General features: G+C 46.2%; 1 long non-coding RNA gene across 1 annotated transcript in view; it reads left to right on the top strand.

The window, feature by feature from the left end:
* The window catches only part of LOC130684771 (uncharacterized), a 35,155-nt gene extending 21,853 nt beyond the window's left edge, over positions 1 to 13,302 (top strand). The window contains exons 2-3 of the long non-coding RNA XR_008999097.1: positions 4,194 to 4,460; positions 12,614 to 13,302. This is a non-coding gene — a long non-coding RNA (uncharacterized LOC130684771). The remainder of the gene's footprint in view (positions 1 to 4,193; positions 4,461 to 12,613) is intronic.
* The last annotated feature ends 7,516 nt before the right edge of the window (positions 13,303 to 20,818 follow it).

The following is a 20,818-nucleotide window of genomic DNA, read 5'->3' as shown; positions in this document are numbered from 1 at the left end:
GAAGCCAGCTCCCGTGCACCCCCAAGACCTCTTCTGGGCTTTAAGCAAAACTTGGTGAGCTGCTGAGAAGTCTCTTCTTTATTTTTATTTTTATTTTTATTTTATTTTATTTTATTTTTGTAGATAATTATTTTTTTATTGAAGGGTAGTTGACACACAGTATTACATTACATTAGTTTCAGGTGTACAACATAGTGATTCAACATTTATATACATGACAATTCTAGGTACCAGCTATCACCATACCAAGCTGTTACAATATCTTGACTATATTCATTACATCCCGGTTACTTATTATTTTACCATTGGAAGTGTATACTTTTTTTTTTTTTTTTTTTGTGAGGGCATCTCTCATATTTATTGATCAAATGGTTGTTAATGACAATAAAATTCCGTATAGGGGAGTCAGTGCTCAATGCACAATCATTAATCCACCCCAAGCCTAATTTTCGTCAGTCTCCAATCTTCTGAGGCATAACAAACAAATTCTTACATGGAGAACAAATTCTTTCATAATGAATAAGTTACATGGTGAACAGTACAAGGGCAGTCATCACAGAAACTTTTGGTTTTGCTCATGCATCATGGACTATAAACAGTCAGTTCAAATATGAATACTCATTTGATTTTTATACTTGATTTATATGTGGATACCACATTTCTCTATTATTATTATTTTTAATAAAATGCTGAAGTGCTAGGTAGATACAAGATAAAGGTAGAAAACATAGTTTAGTGTTGTAAGAGAGCAAATGTAGATGATCAAGTGTGTGCCTGTAGACTATGTGTTAATCCAAGCTAGACAAGGGCAACAAAACATCCACGTATGCAGAAGATTTCTCTCAGAACAGGGTGGGTGAGGTTCTAAGCCTCACCTCTGTTGATCCCCAATTTCTCACCTGATGACCCCCCTGCGACTGTGCCTGTCTTAGGTTGTTCCTCCCTTGAGGAATCTTACCCGTCTCTGGCTAACCAGTCATCTTCCGGGGCCATACAGGGAAATGTAGAGTTGGTAAGTGAGAGAGAAGCCATATTGTTTGAAATGGTTAGCTTTTTATTTCTTTGCATATTTGTGCCCTGTAGCTTCTATGCCCAGCATTTGTCTTGAGGTGTCTTTACCACTTGGAAGAATTATGATACTCGGTAAATTTGATATGAGGCACGAATTCTATTTAAGGGTTGTAATTGGGAAGGAAGAAGAAAGGCTATAGAAGTAGCAGGCGGCAGAAAACATGGGAAGATTGATTATTTCTTTGACATATCTTCTTGTAGAGTAACTTCAGCATGTATAGGTTTTAAGCTACTACTTAAATTGCGCACACACATTAACGTAATAGGAGTATAGTTACATAACCAAAGCATATCTGTAGTTACCAGCCATCTCCAGTGAAACCAAGAAAACCAGTTAGGCACCTTAGGCATTTGTGAAAACTTATCTATGATATGGTGGATATTGTCCAACTGAACTTGAACAGTCTGAGAGAAATCAGACAAATTAAAACAACCCATTCCTGGGGACTGTTCACATGCCATATGTTCTTTTAACAGTAAATAGTCTGTAGGTGTATGATTTGGAGCGCTACAATTTGCACTTCTCCAAATTCTTGGTTGAGTTCCAACAGTATAGATCCAGTCAAATTTGTTGTTTTACTGTTTGCACAGACCAGCTTAGATATCTCCTTCATTCCCATGGCAAGTCCAGGAGCTGCTGGGATGAGTGCATCTACAGCTGTAGCAGTGCGTGGATCTTTGTTGGGGTTTTTTGATGATCATCTTCTGGCCTGAGTCTTCCAGAGAGTGCTGATGTTGGAAGTTCTTTTTCATATCGTATCTTAGTTCATTTTCGGGGTAGCCCAATTAGGCTTTGATCCTCTGTATAAACACAAACAGACCCTTTGCCTACACTTTTATATGCCCTTTATACCCTTGTGTAGAACTCGTTGGAGGTTACCACACAGGAACTGCCCTTTTTTTTTTTTTTTGCTTTGTTTTTGGTATCACTAATCTACACTTACATGACGAATATTATGTTTACTAGGCTCTCCCCTATACCAGGTCCCCCCTATAAACCCCTTTACAGTCACTGTCCATCAGCATAGCAAAATGTTGTAGGATCCCTACTTGCCTTCTCTGTGTTGTACAGCCCTCCCTTTTCTCCTACCCCCCCATGCATGCTAATCTTAATACCCCCCTACTTCTCCGAGAAGTCTCTTCTTATTGCTGTTTTTGCAATGGTGTGGGGTTCCAAACAGCCCCTCAGATGATGGAATCATGTTTGTCCAAATGGTCACCAAGTGTTCGACACCACAGAGTCCTTGCCACCACTTCCGACCAAGGGCTGGCCGTGTGGCCTGCCGGAGAAGCGTATGTGCTCCGTGTGGCCTTGGTGAGGGGCTGGCCACCTTTCTGCCTCAGTGTCTTCATCTGTAAGTAGGGACGATAGCATCTGTGTCTCCAATGAGGAAATCTAACAGCACAACATAGGCCGTGTTTGTGGCCCAGCATCTCACACAGAAATAGAGGCTCAGTGAAGCCTTGCTTCTGACCAACGTGTTATTTTCTGCCAACTTACTTAGCCTGCGGGGCTCCGTCCGGAGCGCCAAGCACTGCTCGCCTCTCCATCCTCCTGCCGTGCAGCGCAGGCCCTTCATCGCCCAGGGTCGGCTCTGCACACGCCCTCCCGCTCTCTCGAATCCCCTTTCCAGTGTTCACGCCGTCGGCAGTGACGTGCCTGGAGGTGGACGTTAAGTCTGACGGTCCAGCGGCTCCTCTGCCTCTGCCCCCGGGAGCTGCAGTGTGCGAGGTGGTGCAGGGCCCCTCGGCGTCCTCGGCCACTGCTCTCTCTTCATTGTAAGCGAGCTCGCTCGCCAGCGGAGGTCCTGTTCTTTGGAGGAGTCACGCGGTCCGGCCCGTGCGCTCCGGGCCTTTGACGCCCAGAGCCCCTTCACGTCCCAGATAACCCGGTCAGCAAGCAGACAGCACCCCTCAGGGGTGCACCTGCCGTCTGCTCAGGGACATTCCTGGGGGCTCGAGTCTCTGCTCAGGGGACCCTGAATGCAGGGAGGCAGCAGGCGTCCTGTGCCGTGAAGGCAGCGGGTCCTCCGAGCAGAGACCCTCCCCGGGCCTGGCCAGCCCCATGGGCGTGTGATGGAGAGAGACAAGGGCCCTGCAGAGAGGGGCTCCCGACACGGGGTGCCTGCCGGGCCCTGGCCCCGCTGTGCACACAGGGAGCACCTGCCGGCTCCTTTTATTGAACAGTGTCTCCGCATCCTTGGGCTTTAGGCAGAGCCCCTAAAGAGGCCCAAATGCCACAGCCAGACCGCAATAAATGAACACACTGCCAAGAGGACCCAAATATCTGGACGTTTCAGGGAACTGGAGCCAAAGGAGATAAAAAATCAAAACCAAGCTAAACCCAGAGTAGTCACATGACCCAGCAATTCCACTCATAGGTGTGCACCTAAAAGAATTTGAAGCAGGTGTTCACACAAAACCTGATTTATACATTTCACAGCATATTCACGGTCACCCAAAGGTAGAAACAACCAAAGCGGCCGCCCCTGAATGGGTGGGCGGGCCAAATGTGCCCTGTCTGCACAGTGGGACGTCGCCCGGCCAGCATGGGGAGCGCAGGCCTGGCACATGCCAAGTGTGCAAGAACCTCAGAAACACTCTGATGTGTGAAGGGGGCAGACACAGCAGCCTCGTGTCGATTCTGTCTGTGTGGCTGTCCAGACGGCGGAATCCGTGGTCACAGAAAGTGGATCCCTTGTTGCAGGGGCTGCTGATGGTCTGGGTGACTTTGGGAAGGCTGTTGAAAATGCTTTGAAACTAGACAGAGGTGATGACGTGTTCACTTTAAAACAGTTAATTTTATGTTAGGTGAATTTCACCTGATTAATAAAAAGAAAACAAGGAAACAGAGGCAGGACATAGGAAGAGGAGATGTGAAAATCCAGAAGTTCTTTAGGGGAGCACAGCCTCTTTTCGGCAGTTTTGGGGATGTGCGGGCAGATCCCTAAGGACAGACGAGAAGCAGGGTGAGCTCTGTCGAGTGGACTTTGTTTTATGGGGACGCAGAGGAGCCTGGCTGGGCCACTTCCGCCGCAGCCAGGGGGCCCCCGCTGCCTCCAACCCGGGCTCCTTCCAGTGGGTGGTCCTCGGCCCTCGGAAAGGCCTGACTTCCTGCTCAGATTAATAATTTTTGACCAGACTTATCAACAGACTTAAAAACGAAGCCTTATCTCTGCTGATGCATGCCTGACCCTGCATTACAGCGCGTGGGAGCGGCCTCTTCTTAGTTCAGGTTTCCACATAAGCGGCACGTTTTCTCTTCCTCCCCTTGGCCCTGCGTAGTAGGTGTTTCCTAGCAGTGACCCAGGCTGACTTGAGCGGGACCCCAAGCTGGTGCTTCCAGGGTAGGGGGCAGTGTGGGAGGTGGACAGGCGTTGTTCCCTTAGGTCGTGTTTTGTTTTTTTTTTTTTAATAATTATTTTTTATTGAAGGGTAGTTGACGCACAGTATTACATTACATTAGTTTCAAGTGTACAACACAGTGGTAGAACATTTATATACATAATTCTAGGTTCCAGCTATCACCCTACCAGGCTGTTACAATATCTTGACTATTTTCCTTATGCTATACATTACATCCCGGTTACTTATTTATTTTACCATTGGAAGTCTGTCCTTTTTTTTTTTTTTTTTTTTGTGAGGGCATCTCTCATATTTATTGATCAAATGGTTGTTAACGACAATAAAATTCTGTATAGGGGAGTCAGTGCTCAATGCACAATCATTAATCCACCCCAAGCCTAATTTTCGTCAGTCTCCAATCTTCTGAGGCATAACAAACAAGTTCTTACATGGAGAACAAATTCTTTCATAATGAATGAGTTACATAGTGAACAGTACAAGGGCAGTCATCACAGAAACTTTCGGTTTTGCTCATGCATTATGAACTATAAACAGTCAGTTCAAATATGAATACTCATTTGGTTTTTATACTTGATTTATATGTGGATACCACATTTCTCTCTTTATTATTATTATTTTTAATAAAATGCTGAAGTGGTAGGTAGATACAAGATAAAGGTAGAAAACATAGTTTAGTGCTGTAAGAGGGCAAATGTAGATGATCAGGTGTGTGCCTGTACACTATGTGTTAATCCAAGCTAGACAAGGGCAATAAAACATCCACGGATGCAAAGATTTCTCTCAGAACAGGGGGGGTGAGGTTCTAAGCCTCACCTCTGTTGATCCCCAATTTCTCACCTGATGGCCCCCCTGCGACTGTGCCTGTCTTAGGTTGTTCCTCCCTTGAGGAATCTTACCCGTCTCTGGCTAACCAGTCATCTTCCGGGGCCATACAGGGAGATGTGAAGTTGGTAAGTGAGAGGGAAGCCTTATTGTTTGAAAAGGTTAGCTTTTTACTTTTTTGCATATTTATGCCCTGTGGCTTCTATGCCCAGCATTTGTCTTGAGGTATCTTTACCACTTGGAAGAATTATGATACTCGGTAAATTTGATATGAGGCACGAATTCTATTTAAGGGTTGTAATTGGGAAGGAAGAAGAAAAGCTATAGAAGTAGCAGGCGGAAGAAAACATGGGAAGATTGATTATTTCTTTGACATATCTTCTTGTAGAGTAACTTCAGCATGTATAGGTTTTAAGCTACTACTTAAATTGCGCACACACATTAACATAATAGGAGTATAGTTACATAACCAAAGCGTATCTGTAATTACCAGCCATCTCCAGTGAAACCAAGAAAACCAGTTAGGCACCTTAGGCATTTGTGAAAACTTATCTATGATATGGTGGATATTGTCCAACTGAACTTGAACAGTCTGAGAGAAATCAGACAAATTAAAACAACCCATTCCTGGGGACTGTTCACATGCCATATGTTCTTTTAACAGTAAATAGTCTGTAGTTGTAAGACTTTGGAGTGCTACAATTTGCACTTCTCCAAATTCTTGGTTGAGTTCCAACAGTATAGATCCAGTCAAATTTGTTGTTTTACTGTATGCACAGGCCAGCTTAGATATCTCCTTCCTCATTCCCATGGCAAGTCCAGGAACTGGTGGGATGAGTGCATCTACAGCTGTAGCAGTGCGTGGATCTTTGTTGGGGTTTTTTGATGATCATCTTCTGGCCTGAGTCTTCCAGAGAGTGCTGATGTTGGAAGTTCTTTTTCATATCGTATCTTAGTTCATTTTCGGGGTAGCCCAATTAGGCTTTGATCCTCTGTATAAACACAAACAGACCCTTTGCCTACACTTTTATATGCCCTTTATACCCTTGTGTAGAACTCGTTGGAGGTTACCACACAGGAACTGCCCTTTTTTTTTTTGCTTTGTTTTTGGTATCACTAATCTACACTTACATGACGAATATTATGTTTATTAGGCTCTCCCCTATACCAGGTCTCCCCTATAAACCCCTTTACAGTCACTGTCCATCAGCATAGCAAAATGTTGTAGAATCACTACTTGCCTTCTCTGTGTTGTACAGCCCTCCCCTTTCTCCCACCCCCCCATGCATGTTAATCTTAATACCCCCCTACTTCTCCTCCCCCCCCACCCCCCTTATCCCTCCCTACCCACCCATCCTCCCCAGTCCCTTTCCCTTTGGTACCTGTTAGTCCATTCTTGAGTTCTGTGATTCTGCTGCTGTTTTGTTCCTTCAGTTTTTCCTTTGTTCTTATATTCCACAGATAAGTGAAATCATTTGGTATTTCTCTTTCTCCGCTTGGCTTGTTTCACTGAGCATAATACCCTCCAGCTCCATCCATGTTGCTGCAAATGATTGGATTTGCCCTTTTCTTATGGCTGAGTAGTATTCCATTGTGTATATGTACCACACCTTCTTTATCCATTCATCTATCGATGGACATTTAGGTTGCTTCCAATTCTTGGCTATTGTAAATAGTGCTGCAATAAACATAGGGGTGCATCTGTCTTTCTCAAACTTGATTGCTGCGTTCTTAGGGTAAATTCCTAGGAGTGGAATTCCTGGGTCAAATGGTAAGTCTGTTTTGAGCATTTTGATGTACCTCCATACTGCTTTCCACAATGGTTGAACTAACTTACATTCCCACCAGCAGTGTAGGAGGGTTCCCCTTTCTCCACAGCCTCGCCAACATTTGTTGTTGTTTGTCTTTTGGATGGCAGCCATCCTTACTGGTGTGAGGTGATACCTCATTGTAGTTTTAATTTGCATTTCTCTGATAATTAGCGATGTGGAGCATCTTTTCATGTGTCTGTTGGCCATCTGTATTTCTTTTTTGGAGAACTGTCTGTTCAGTTCCTCTGCCCATTTTTTAATTGGGTTATTTGTTTTTTGTTTGTTGAGGCGTGTGAGCTCCTTATATATTCTGGACGTCAAGCCTTTATCGGATGTCATTTTCAAATATATTCTCCCATACTGTAGGGATCCTTCTTGTTCTATTGATGGTGTCTTTTGCTGTACAGAAGCTTTTCAGCTTAATATAGTCCCACTTACTCATTTTTGCTGTTGTTTTCCTTGCCCGGGGAGATATGTTCAAGAAGAGGTCACTCATGTTTATGTCTAAGAGGTTTTCGCCTATGTTTTCTTCCAAGAGTTTAATGGTTTCATGGCTTACATTCAGGTCTTTGATCCATTTTGAGTTTACTTTTGTATATGGGGTTAGACAATGGTCCAGTTTCATTCTCCTACATGTAGCTGTCCAGTTTTGCCAGCACCACCTGTTGAAGAGACTGTCATTTCGCCATTGTATGTCCATGGCTCCTTTATCAAATATTAATTGACCATATATGTCTGGGTTAATGTCTGGATTCTCTAGTCTGTTCCATTGGTCTGTGGCTCTGCTCTTGTGCCAGTACCAAATTGTCTTGATTACTATGGCTTTATAGTAGAGCTTGAAGTTGGGGAGTGAGATCCCCCCTACTTTATTCTTCTTTCTCAGGATTGCTTTGGCTATTCGGGGTCTTTGGTGTTTCCATATGAATTTTTGAATTATTTGTTCCAGTTCATTGAAGAATGTTGCTGGTAGTTTCATAGGGATTGCATCAAATCTGTATATTGCTTTGGGCAGGATGGCCATTTTGACGATATTAATTCTTCCTAGCCACGAGCATGGGATGAGTTTCCATCTGTTAGTGTCCCCTTTAATTTCTCTTAAGAGTGACTTGTAGTTTTCAGAGTATAAGTCTATCACTTCTTTGGTTAAGTTTATTCCTAGGTATTTTATTTTTTTTGATGCAATTATGAATGGAGTTGTTTTCCTGATTTCTCTTTCTGTTGGTTCATTGTTAGTATATAGGAAAGCCACAGATTTCTGTGTGTTGATTTTGAATCCTGCAACTTTGCTGTATTCCGATATCAGTTCTAGTAGTTTTGGGGTGGAGTCTTTAGGGTTTTTTATGTACAGTATCATGTCATCTGCAAATAGTGACAGTTTAACTTCTTCTTTACCAATCTGGATTCCTTGTATTTCTTTATTTTGTCTGATTGCCGTGGCTAGGACCTCCAGTACTATGTTAAATAACAGTGGAGAGAGTGGGCATACCTGTCTAGTTCCCGATCTCAGAGGAAATGCTTTCAGCTTCTCGCTGTTCAATATAATGTTGGCTGTGGGTTTATCATAGATGGCCTTTATTATGTTGAGGTACTTGCCCTCTATTCCCATTTTGCTGAGAGTTTTTATCATGAATGGATGTTGAACTTTGTCAAATGCTTTTTCAGCATCTATGGAGATGATCATGTGGTTTTTGTCTTTCTTTTTGTTGATGTGGTGGATGATGTTGATGGACTTTCGAATGTTGTACCATCCTTGCATCCCTGGGATGAATCCCACTTGGTCATGGTGTATGATCCTTTTGATGTATTTTTGAATTCGGTTTGCTAATATTTTGTTGAGTATTTTTGCATCTACATTCATCAGGGATATTGGTCTGTAGTTTTCTTTTTTGGTGGGGTCTTTGCCTGGTTTTGGTATTAGGGTGATGTTAGCTTCATAGAATGAGTTTGGGAGTATCCCCTCCTCCTCTATTTTCTGGAAAACTTTAAGGAGAATGGGTATTATGTCTTCCCTGTATGTCTGATAAAATTCCGAGGTAAATCCATCTGGCCCGGGGGTTTTGTTCTTTGGTAGTTTTTTGATTACCGCTTCAATTTCGTTGCTGGTAATTGGTCTGTTTAGATTTTCTGTTTCTTCCTGGGTCAATCTTGGAAGGTTATATTTTTCTAGGAAGTTGTCCATTTCTCCTAGGTTTCCCAGCTTGTTAGCATATAGGTTTTCATAGTATTCTCCAATAATTCTTTGTATTTCTGTGGGGTCCGTCGTGATTTTTCCTTTCTCGTTTCTGATACTGTTGATTTGTGTTGACTCTCTTTTCTTCTTAATAAGTCTGGCTAGAGGCTTATCTATTTTGTGTATTTTCTCGAAGAACCAGCTCTTGGTTTCATTGATTTTTGCTATTGTTTTATTCTTCTCAATTTTATTTATTTCTTCTCTGATCTTTATTATGTCCCTCCTTCTGCTGACCTTAGGCCTCACCTGTTCTTCTTTTTCCAATTTCGATAATTGTGACATTAGACCATTCATTTGGGATTGCTCTTCCTTTTTTAAATATGCTTGGATTGCTATATACTTTCCTCTTAAGACTGCTTTTGCTGTGTCCCACAGAAGTTGGGGCTTAGTGTTGTTGTTGTCATTTGTTTCCATATATTGCTGGATCTCCATTTTGATTTGGTCATTGATCCATTGATTATTTAGGAGCGTGTTGTTAAGTCTCCATGTGTTTGTGAGCCTCTTTGCTTTCTTTGTACAGTTTATTTCTAGTTTTATGCCTTTGTGGTCTGAAAAGTTGGTTGGTAGGATTTCAATCTTTTGGAATTTTCTGAGGCTCTTTTTGTGGCCTAGTATGTGGTCTATTCTGGAGAATGTTCCATGTGCACTTGAGAAGAATGTATATCCCGCTGCTTTTGGATGTAGAGTTCTATAGATGTCTATTAGGTCCATCTGCTCTACTGTGTTGTTCAGTGCTTCCGTGTCCTTACTTATTTTCTGCCCAGTGGATCTATCCTTTGGGGTGAGTGGTGTGTTGAAGTCTCCTAGAATGAATGCATTGCAGTCTATATCCCCCTTTAGTTCTGTTAGTATTTGTTTCACATATGCTGGTGCTCCTGTGTTGGGTGCATATATATTTAGAATGGTTATATCCTCTTGTTTGACTGAGCCCTTTATCATTATGTAGTGTCCTTCTTTATCTCTTGTTACTTTCTTTGTTTTGAAGTCTATTTTGTCTGATATTAGTACTGCAACCCCTGCTTTCTTCTCACTGTTGTTTGCTTGAAATATGTTTTTCCATCCCTTGACTTTTAGTCTGTACATGTGTTTGGGTTTGAGGTGAGTTTCTTGTAAGCAGCATATACATGGGTCTTGCTTTTTTATCCATTCTGTTACTCTGTGTCTTTTGATTGGTGCATTCAACCCATTAACATTTAGGGTGACTATTGAAAGATATGTACTTATTGCCATTGCAGGCTTTAAATTCGTGGTTACCAAAGGTTCAAGGTTAGCCTCTTTAGTATCTTACTGCCTAACTTAGCTCGCTTATTGAGCTGTTATATACACTGTCTGGAGATTCTTTTCTTCTCTCCCTTCTTGTTCCTCCTCCTCGATTCTTCATATGTTGGGTGTTTTGTGCTGTGCTCTTTCTAGGAGTGCTCCCATCTAGAGCAGTCCCTGTAAGATGTTCTGTAGAGGTGGTTTGTGGAAAGCAAATTCCCTCAGCTTTTGTTTGTCTGGGAATTGTTTAATCCCACCGTCATATTTGAATGATAGTCGTGCTGGATACAGTATCCTTGGTTCAAGGCCCTTCTGTTTCATTGTATTAAATATATCATGCCATTCTCTTCTGGCCTGTAGGGTTTCTGTTGAGAAATCTGACGTTAGCCTGATGGGTTTCCCTTTATAGGTGACCTTTTTCTCTCTAGCTGCCTTTAACACTCTTTCCTTGTCCTTGATCTTTGCCATTTTAATTATTATGTGTCTTGGTGTTGCCCTTCTTGGATCCTTTCTGTTGGGGGTTCTGTGTATTTCCGTGGTCTGTTCGATTACTTCCTCCCCCAGTGTGGGGAAGTTTTCAGCAATTATTTCTTCTAAGATACTTTCCATCTCTTTTCCTCTCTCTTCTTCTTCTGGGACCCCTATAATACGGATATTGTTCCTTTTGGATTGGTCACACAGTTCTCTTAATATTGTTTCATTCCTGGAGATCCTTTTGTCTCTATGTCAGCTTCTATGCGTTCCTGTTCTCTGGTTTCAGTTCCATCAATGGCCTCTTGCATCCTATCCATTCTGCTTATAAACCCTTCCAGAGTTTGTTTCATTTCTGCGATCTCCTTTCTGGCATCTGTGATCTCCTTCCGGACTTCATCCCATTTCTCTTGCGTATTTCTCTGCATCTCTGTCAGCATGTTTATGATTCTTATTTTGAATTCTTTTTCAGGGAGACTGGTTAGGTCTGTCTCCTTCTCTGGTGTTGTCTCTGTGATCTTTGTCTGCCTGTAGCTTTGCCTTTTCATGGTGATAGGAATAGTCTGCAGAGCTGGGACGAGTGACGGCTGGAAGGACTTCCTTTCTTGTTGGTTTGTGGCCCTCCTCTCCTGGGAGAACAGCGACCTCTAGTGGCTTGTGCTGGGCAGCTGCGCGCAGACAGGGCTTCTGCTTCCTGCCCGGCTGCTATGGAGTTAATCTCCGCTGTTGCTGTGGGCGTGGCCTGGCTCGGGCAGCTGCTCCAAAGTGGTGGAGTCGCGTTGGAGCAGGAGCTGCTGGGAGGCTATTTATCTCCGTAAGGGGCCTCCCTGCTCCCTGCAGCCCAGGGGTTAGGGTGCCCAGAGATCCTGGATTCCCTACCTCTGGATTAAGTGTCCCGCCCTGCCCCTTTAAGACTTCCAAAAAGCACCCGCCAAAACAATACAACGACCACCAAAAAAAAAAAAAAAAGAAAAAAAAATTTTTTTTAATTAAAAAAAAAGTTTTTAATTAAGAAAAAAAAAAAAGGTGGTTGTTCGTTTTTCTTTATTCTCCGGTGCCAGCCTCAGGCCTCTGCTCACCGGTCTTTCTGCCCTGTTTCCCTAGTATTGGGGTCCCTATCCCTTTAAGACTTCCAAAAAGCACTCGCCAAAACAAAACAGCAAAAAAGCAAAAAAAAAATGGTCGCGCGCTTTTCTTATGTCCTCTGTCGCCCAGCCTCCAGTGCCTGCTCACTGTTCTTGCTGCCCTGTTTTCCTAGTATCGAGCGCCCTGCACTCTGGCCCGGATGGCTGGGGCTGGGTGCTCGGCAGTCCTGGGCTCCGTCTCCCTCCCGCTCTGCCTGCTCTTCTCCCGCCGGGAGCTGGGGGGAGGGGCGCTCGGCTCCCGCGGGGCCGGGGCTTGTATCTTACCCCCTTCGCGAGGCGCTGGGTTCTCTCAGGTGCGGATGTGGTCTGGATATTGTCCTGTGTCCTCTGGTCTTTATTCTAGGAAGGGTTGTCTTTGTTATATTTTCATAGATATATGTTGTTTTGGGAGGAGATTTCCGCTGCTCTACTCACGCCGCCATCTTCCGCCCCTCCAGGTCGTGTTGTTTTTGTGGCCCCGAATACCTCGACTTAGGAAACCTTTTTCTGCATCGTTTGATCTGTAGACCGGAAGCATCCCCAAACTTAGATGATGTCACAGAGAGACAGACAGGTATCATGGCGGCTGCCGCTGGGTTGGGGTTGTGGGGAAATAGAAGTAGATGGAAAGCAGAAAAGAGAACAAGGGTGTCCGGGCTGCCACGGGACTAAGCCAGGAACATGCCCAAGTGGCTTAGCTGTTCATCGTTTGAGAACAGGGTGCTCTTTCTAGAACACAGGCAACCAGGAGGGCGTGAAAGGAGGAGGGGGTCTTGCAAGGCCAAACGAGAAAGTGTGAGATGAAGGCGGCCCCACCAGCGTGCGGGTGTCCCCACCTGGTGGAGCCGCACCCCTACCGGGGTGGCCGGAGAACACAGGAGGTCAGAAGAACCAGCACATCCACGTGCCACTAGTTCACTCCTCAGAATCCCAGGAATGACAGCCTCCATGGGGACCATGCGGCGGCAAGCTGATGCTGGGACAGGGTGCGTGAGGAGCGTGGCTGACATTTATTAAACATTTGCTTTATGCCTAATACTCTCCTAAGCGTTTTCCACATGTTAATTAATTCAATGTGCTCGACGACCCTATAACTTTGTACTTGCATTATCCACAGTTTGCAGATGGGGAAACTGAGGCACAACAGGGTTAAGGAACTTGCCAGAGTGGCAGCAGGAACGCAGTGCAGCTGTGATAAATCAGTGAAAAATATATTTCATGACGATTTCCAAATGAGACCCTAAATGAACACCTAACCACAGCAGCGGTGACAGCTCATGTCACTGGCTTCCTGTGCCCACACTGCTGTTTCACGATGTGCCCATGGGCACTGAGTACCCCACCCCGTGGAGTGCAGGCCTTTGCGCGGGGAACCCGGAATCCAGTGGCAGCCTATGTTTAAGGCCCTGCCCTCTGGGCATCAGCAAGGGTGCCCTGCAGGTGCTCACCAAATCCCCAGGCTGGCGTCAGGAGAATTGGCTCCACACCTCCCAGCTGCAGCTGCCCCCAGCCTGGTGGGTGGGGTCTCATGGTTCTAGAGTCCAAGAAGTGGGCAGGCCTGGCAGCCTCTAAACACAGGGCCTGCCTTTCCCCTTTTCTATGAGGCAAGGCCCAGTCTGTTTGCAATCCTGTGCAGGCCCGACACCGTAGCAGAGACATGAATGGCATCGTGAGCCTGTTCTCAGGGAGTGGAGGCGAGGCTGAGCAATGTGTCCAAAGTGCCTGGGCTGGGGAGGGGCAGTCCTGGGGTCTTTTGGCTTCAGCCACAGAGAGGCGTCCCCTCCGGCCCTGGCTGCTGAATGAGCAGGGCCGGTTCACGGGGAAACGATGCCTTCACCACCCAGGCCCTGTGCTCAGGAGGCACTCGGTTTAAGGCATGGCTGTTGCCGTCCTGAAATTCTTAGTGTCTGAACAAGGAACCTGCATTTACATCTTGTCCTGAGCCCTGCAAATGATGCAGCTGATTCTGGGGGAGGAAGGTGGTCACCGGGCACTGGGGACCGGCCTTCATTAGTTCTTAACTCAGGGTCTGCAGGGGCAGGGCTGGGTCCGAGTTCCCTGCGGATTCCACCACACTAGCCCTCGTGGTGCACCGAGACAAAGGTTCCTCAGAACGCTGACTTTGTGAACTGGTGCAAACTCTACTCTCCAAAACTCCCAGGGCAAGTTTGCACGTTCAGGCATCTGGGCAGCCTTGCAGCTGAAGTGCCTGTTTAAAAAAAATGGGAATGAAAGGTATTCATGTTTTCTGAACATATTAGATCCCCCAAACCTTTAAAAAAAAGATGGAATATGTACAGAGGGCTTTTCCAGCTTGGTCAGAGCAGTGATGTTAGGTGCCTTCGCAGCGTGGGAGTCTCAGCCCCCGCCCAAGCTCCCACGCCCATGACTGCTGCTCAGACAAAGGGAGGGCCAGGACCCAGCGCCTGCTTGTTGCCCTTAGATCTCACAGGCTGCTACCTTCACTTCTATGGCCAGACCTCTTACCTTCAAAGCACCTGGTGGCTCATTTATCGGGGGCCTGCTGTGTACAGGTGTGGGACAGGCTGGGTGCAGGGTGCCCCCAGCACCACGTGGACAGGGCGTACCTGTCCACAGGCTTCCACTCCAGCTCAGGACCCCCCCTGTGCCCAGGCAATGCTCAAAATAGTCTCATTAGCCATCGGGAAAATGCAAAGTAAATGCACGAGGGACCATCTCCCCCTGTCAGGACCGCCAGAATCACAAAGATGGATAATAATAAGTGTTGACAAGGACAAGGGTGTGGAGAACTCAAAAGCCTCATACGCTGCAGGCGGGAAAGTAAAGGGGTGCAGCTGCTTGGGAAACAGCTTGGCCGTTCCTCAGTTAAATGCAGTTACGATACGACCCAGCCACTCCACTCCTAGACACAGACCCAGCAGGTACGGAAACACACGTCCGCACAAAAGCCTGGACATAAATGTCCACAGCAGCATGATTCGCAACAGTCAAAAAGTAGGAACCACCCACATGCTCGTCGACTGGTGAATGATAAACAAAATGTGGTAAATCATGCAATGGAATATTATTCAGCCATAAAAGGAAGGAAGCAGTGATTCATGCAACAACACAATGAGTCTTGAAAACATTCTGCTCAGTGAGAGAAACCAGACACAGAGGACCACGTGGTGCATGATTTCATTTGTATGCAATGTCCAGGGTAGTAAGTCCACAGAGACAGAAAGTAGACCGGTGGTTGTCAGCAGCTGGAGCTGGGGGACTCGGGGAGGACTGAGGGGCGATGCTGACTGTGGGCATTTCTTTTGAGATGGTGAAAATGTCCTAAAGTCCTTTGCGGTGGCGGCTGCACAAGTCTGGGAATATCCTAAGAGCCATTGAATTGTGCATTTTAAAAGGGCAGACTGTGGGATGCAGGAATTATATCTCAATAAGGTTGTCTGAATTAAAGGATCCATAGGTTTCTGGCTGTGATGAGAACACCTCTGTGAAATGAGGTTTGATGTTGGGTTCTACCGCAGGAGAAACATGGCAGAGGACAATCTGGAGAGATCTGCCAGCAAGCAGATTCGGAAGCACCCAGGGGTCTCACAGCTCTGTGGGGGCCCCAGAGCACGTCTGGGGGTGAGGCCTCTTGGGGTGTGTGTGTGACACGTGTGTTGTGGTCGCTTTTGCAGGGGTGGAGCTGGCTCGCATGCCACCACCCACACGTCTATGGCCAGACCTCCCAGCCTTGAGGCGCCTGGCGGCTCATTTATGAGGAGCTTGCTGTGCGCAGGCATGGGGCGGGTGGGGTGCAGAGTGCCCCCAGCGGCACGAGGACAGGGTGTGCCCTCACCTTCCACTCCAGCTCAGGGTCCCATGCATGCCACACCATGTGGGCTTCTGGGGCCCAGAGGGAAGCAGAGTGGCAGGGCCACGAGGGAACGGGACACACAGTGGCCCCGTGGCCTGCTCGAGGAGCACAGCAGCAGGAACTGCTGTCTCGGCCTCCCTGCCCTTGCAGTGGCCGTGCAGCTGGCCACCTGGGGCCATCCAGGCCACAGTCCCCATGCCACCCCATTCAGAGCTATGCCGGAGTTTCCTCTGGGGCCACCACCGCTGTGGCTTCACTAGGCTCAAGAAGGTCATGCTCAGCGGCCGGCGTGCTTGTCCTTGAGGTGTTCAGAGTGTCTGTGGTCAGGCAGCAGCCCGAGCAGTTAGGGGCCACACAAGTCTCTCTTTCCCAGGGGGAGCAAGCTGCCGTCAGCTGGGGGCCGGGGTGACTGGAGTTGGGGACAGACACACACAGGACGATATGGCCCCTGGCACCAAGCCTTAGTGCTGGCAGAGGCACTGTCTCACCCTTCTGGCTTTTTGGGAGAGGGCAGCAGAGCCCAGAGGCCTTGGGGTGCTGGGGAGAGCTGGGTGCTGCCTCTGCCTGCTGCTCCTCGCCTGCAGCCCGGGGACGATCTGCCCTCCCTGCTCCCACCGTGGAAGGGCGCAGGTGGGAGCGTGACAGCCTGCGCGCCGTCCCCTATGGCCGGCTGGCCGCTCCGGGCCTAGCACCACCGCGCTCGTGTCCAATGGGGCCCGTGTCCTGTGGGATCCCGCCCCAACCCCGCAGGGCCGCGGGGACCCAGCCCTCTCTAGGTGCCTCTGAGACCCTTGGCCTCCAAGTAGGGCCTGTGGGAGCCACCGGGCCGTGGATGGGGTAGCGCCAGGCTAGGACTGAGGGGCTGACCTTGGGGCTTTCTAGGGTCAGGACCCCAGCTCCATCTAGAACCTTCCACCAGAAGCCCGGCCCTCCTTCCCAGCACTCCCAAGTCCCCGTTCATTCAGTCAGACACTGGAGACACAGCTCTGAACAAGACAGACTCAGCCCTGCCACGGGCTCTTACCTTTGGGGAGATGACCCATACGCAAGAGGCCCTGCCATGGGAAGGGACATGTCCTGGAAGAGAAGGAGGTGCTTCGGAGATGACGCCTTGGCCGGGGACCCGGGGGCTGGGGGAGCGACCCCGTCCCCAGCAGACAGGACAGCACCGGTGACATTCCCAGGAGCCGGGCAGGAAGGCCGGGCGCCCCCCGCCTCAGACACCCCCCCCGAGCTGAGAAGCTTCCGGACCCCCAGAATCTGAGGGGGTTCTGAAAACGGTTTTGCTCCCAGACTTCCCAGCCTTCCAGCCAGGGTTTAGGAGAGAAAACTGGGGCATTTACTGATGTTCTTGCTCATTGCTGGTCTTTATCACACTCCTCAACCACATGGAATGGGATGGTCTGCTTCTGGGAACAGTCCCCAGAAGGTATGTGGCTGCTGGCGCTCTCGCCTGCCCCTGTTGCGGGGCACGCCCCCCTCAGAGGCCCCCTCCCATGTTTTCATCTGGGGACATTGCACCGGCGTTAACGGGGGTGTCTAAGGAGACGGCACCAGCTCTGGATGCCACCACCCAGCAGACGCAATTCTGTTCTCACCTGGCATCTCTTCCTCAGTCCCTTTCAGCGCTGTGCACGGCTCAGCGTCACAGGCTGGGGTCTCCCGGAGGAATAAAACGCCCCCTGTTCTGGGGCAACAGCTTGGTTCATGCTGGGGGACATACTGGCGAAGGGAGGACCGTGGCCGCCCCAGGGTCCAGGCCGTACGGGAGGTGGTCAAGTCTGGGGGCTCAAGATGTCTTGGCAGGAATGACTCTTGTGCCCAGGCTTCAGGAACAGTCAAGAGTTTGCCGGGTTGAAAGATGGAAAGGCATTTCAGACAAAAGGAACGACATGAACGAAACACAGAGGCATGGGAGCAGCAAGATGTTGTGCTCACACAGTGGGAGAAGCAGGGCAGGCGGAGACCCGGCCGGCAAGATGCACGAGGCCCCTGCCGGGCGGCGGCCCCAACACACCTGCAGTCACTGTTTGCCATGTGGACGTTTGGCCCAGTGTCGGTCCCTCTTTAGGTTTTTAAGAGAAACTAGAAATCTGGACATTTATGTGAAATTCCCGGACTTTTAAAGGTTAGCCAGCAATCAGAACTGAAAGTAAAATGTACGCCAAACAAAACATGTCTTGGGGTGAAACTGGAAGCTTGGACAGCCTGGCATCCCAGACCTCGTCTTTGCATTTAGAACTGTAATTACAGTATGTGTGCAATTTTGTTCTCACTTAATGTGCCATGAATATTTCCCATGTTTACGTGACTCTTTGAAAGCCATTTACAGCGATTACACAATGTTTTGGACGTGTCCCCTCCTGCTGGATATCGAGGTTTCAGGTGAAGTCTCCGACCTGCCCCGGCCCTGGTTTATCTTTTCATTTCCTTCAGGTGGAAAGACAGAGAAGTGTCAGATGAAGCTCGCCTGCCCCTCCCGAGGGCCCCCGAGGTCTTAGGATCTCTGTGCAGGGAAGAGCTTCCCATCCGTCTGTGGAAACTCAGGCCCTGTCCAAGCACCCAGGGCATACGTATTATAGTCCCCCGGTGCTGAAAATGACCAAACTTCTCTGAAAAACTTTAAAGAAGAGGTAAAGCATCTTTCTGGTTTGTTTGGTACTGGAACTGCCCTGAATGTCTATGCAACTTTGGGGAGAACCAATACCTTTATAATATTGAGTCATTATCCAAAAACATGCTACATATAGATATACATCTGTTAGATTTATTCCTAGATTATTTATGTATATGTACATACCATTTTTGTTCGTTTTTTTTTTTGCTGTCATATATGCCGTCTTTTTAAATGTGTCTTTGAACTAACCATGGCTGCTTTATAGAAAAATAAATTTTATAGGAATGTATAAATTTATAAATATATATGTAAATTTCTAAATTATATATTTAATTATATATAATCTCTAAATTATATATATATAACTTCTAAATATAGAAATTTCATTTGAAATAAGAATTTTCTTCTTACCTTTCTTCCTTTATATTTTCTTTTTTGTGTCTTACTGCATAGGTTACGACCTTGATACTTCATTCTAACAGGAATTCTTTCTGCATTTCTCTACTAAGTGTGGTCGTTATTTCAGGTACTTTTGATAGATGCTCTTTGTCAGATGAAAGTTTCCTCCTATTCCTACTTTGCTAGGGTTTTCCAAACCATGATTGAATGTTGAATTTTTCCAAATGCTTGTTTTTTTCACTTTTATTAAGACAATTATTTCATTTTTCTCTTTTAACTTGTTACTGGGGTAAATTACATTTAATGGATTTTTGAAACTAATCTTGTATTCCTGGGATAAACTTGGACGTGGCTTATTACTAAATATTTAGGACTCTAAATTTCCTTTTAAGTATCACACAGAGTGTGTCTTACTCAGGTAATTCAGGCTGCTAAACACCATGCCATTGATGAGGAGGCTTAAGCAGTGGAACTTTATTTCTCACAGTTCTGGAGGCTGGAGGTCCAAGATCAAAGTGGCAGCAGATCTGGTTCCTGGTGAGAACTCCCTTCCTACTTTGCAGGCAGGGGCCTTCTCGCGGTGTCCTCACGTGGTGGAAACAGAGAGAATTCTGGTCCCTTTCTCTTATTATAAGGGCACTGATCCCGTTGTGCAGGGCTCCACCCTCAGGATTGCATCTAAACCTAATTACCTCCCAAAGGCCTCTTCTCCAAACGCCATCACTTTAGGGGTTAGAGCTTAAATGCAGGAATTTGGGAGGGGGCACCAACATTCGTTCAGAACATGCTGCATCTGATAATTTGTGCCATGAAATTCTTTTTTAAAATCACTCAGTTCTAGATATTTTTTAAACGCCTCTATGATTTTTTTCCCTTGACCTTTAGATGCATGTTTTCTAGTTTGAAAACACATATTTTTTTTCTGGTTATAGTTTTTTGCTACTGATTTCTAATTGAAGTGTGTTGAGGTCAGTAGGCCCCCAAATGGTGAGGTTAGCTTTATGGCCTAGTGTGTAATTAATTTTTGTAAATGTCCTATGTGTGTTTATAAAGATGGTACATTTTTCTATGGTTAAGTACAGCAGTTTATATAAATATGTGTCAGATGAAGCTTTTCACTTACTCTTCAATATTTCTATTTGCAACAGATTTACTCGTGACTGGGAGACAAATATTAAAACCTCTCACTATTTGGTAGATTTGTTAATTTCTTCCTAAAATCCTGTTAATTTTTGTTTTATACCTTGAAGCTCTGTTCCTGGGTGTATGAAATTTTAGAAACATTATATACTCCTGTGGATCAAGCCTTTGGCGCTCCTCATGGACTGGCCTCCCTTGTCATCTCTGTAATGCCTTTTGCTTAAAAGTCTATTATATTTTATACTAATATCACTACACCATCCTTTTTGGGGGGTCTCTCGTTATAGTTTAAAATTAATATATTTATCTTCCTCCCAAATAATGCCAGGATCTCAGCTCATTTTCCTTTTGATCATGTCTTCCAATTCATGTGCTAGCATTGTGCAGATTTTAGTTTTATTCTGTCATCCCCTCCCCAAATTAGATGCGTTGTTTTATGTAGTCAACATTTGTTTAAATTGACCCACATATTTATTAGTGTATTTGCTCTGTATTTCTTATTGTTTCCCAAATCTTACATCTGCAATAATAATTCTTTTGTTTGATGTTTATCCTTTAGAATTTCCCTCAGTTAAGGGTATCTTGATTTTAAACCCTCTCAATTTTTGATTGTCTGAAAATGTCTCTAGTCAGTTAATGTTCTTGAAAGCTTCTCCGGGTATAGATTTCTAG

The sequence above is a fragment of the Manis pentadactyla genome, chromosome 9 (assembly GCF_030020395.1).
Source record: "Manis pentadactyla isolate mManPen7 chromosome 9, mManPen7.hap1, whole genome shotgun sequence".
NCBI lineage: Eukaryota > Metazoa > Chordata > Mammalia > Pholidota > Manidae > Manis > Manis pentadactyla.
The sequence above is the reverse complement of the archived record's forward strand: the minus strand, read 5'-3'. Positions and strand labels throughout refer to the sequence as shown.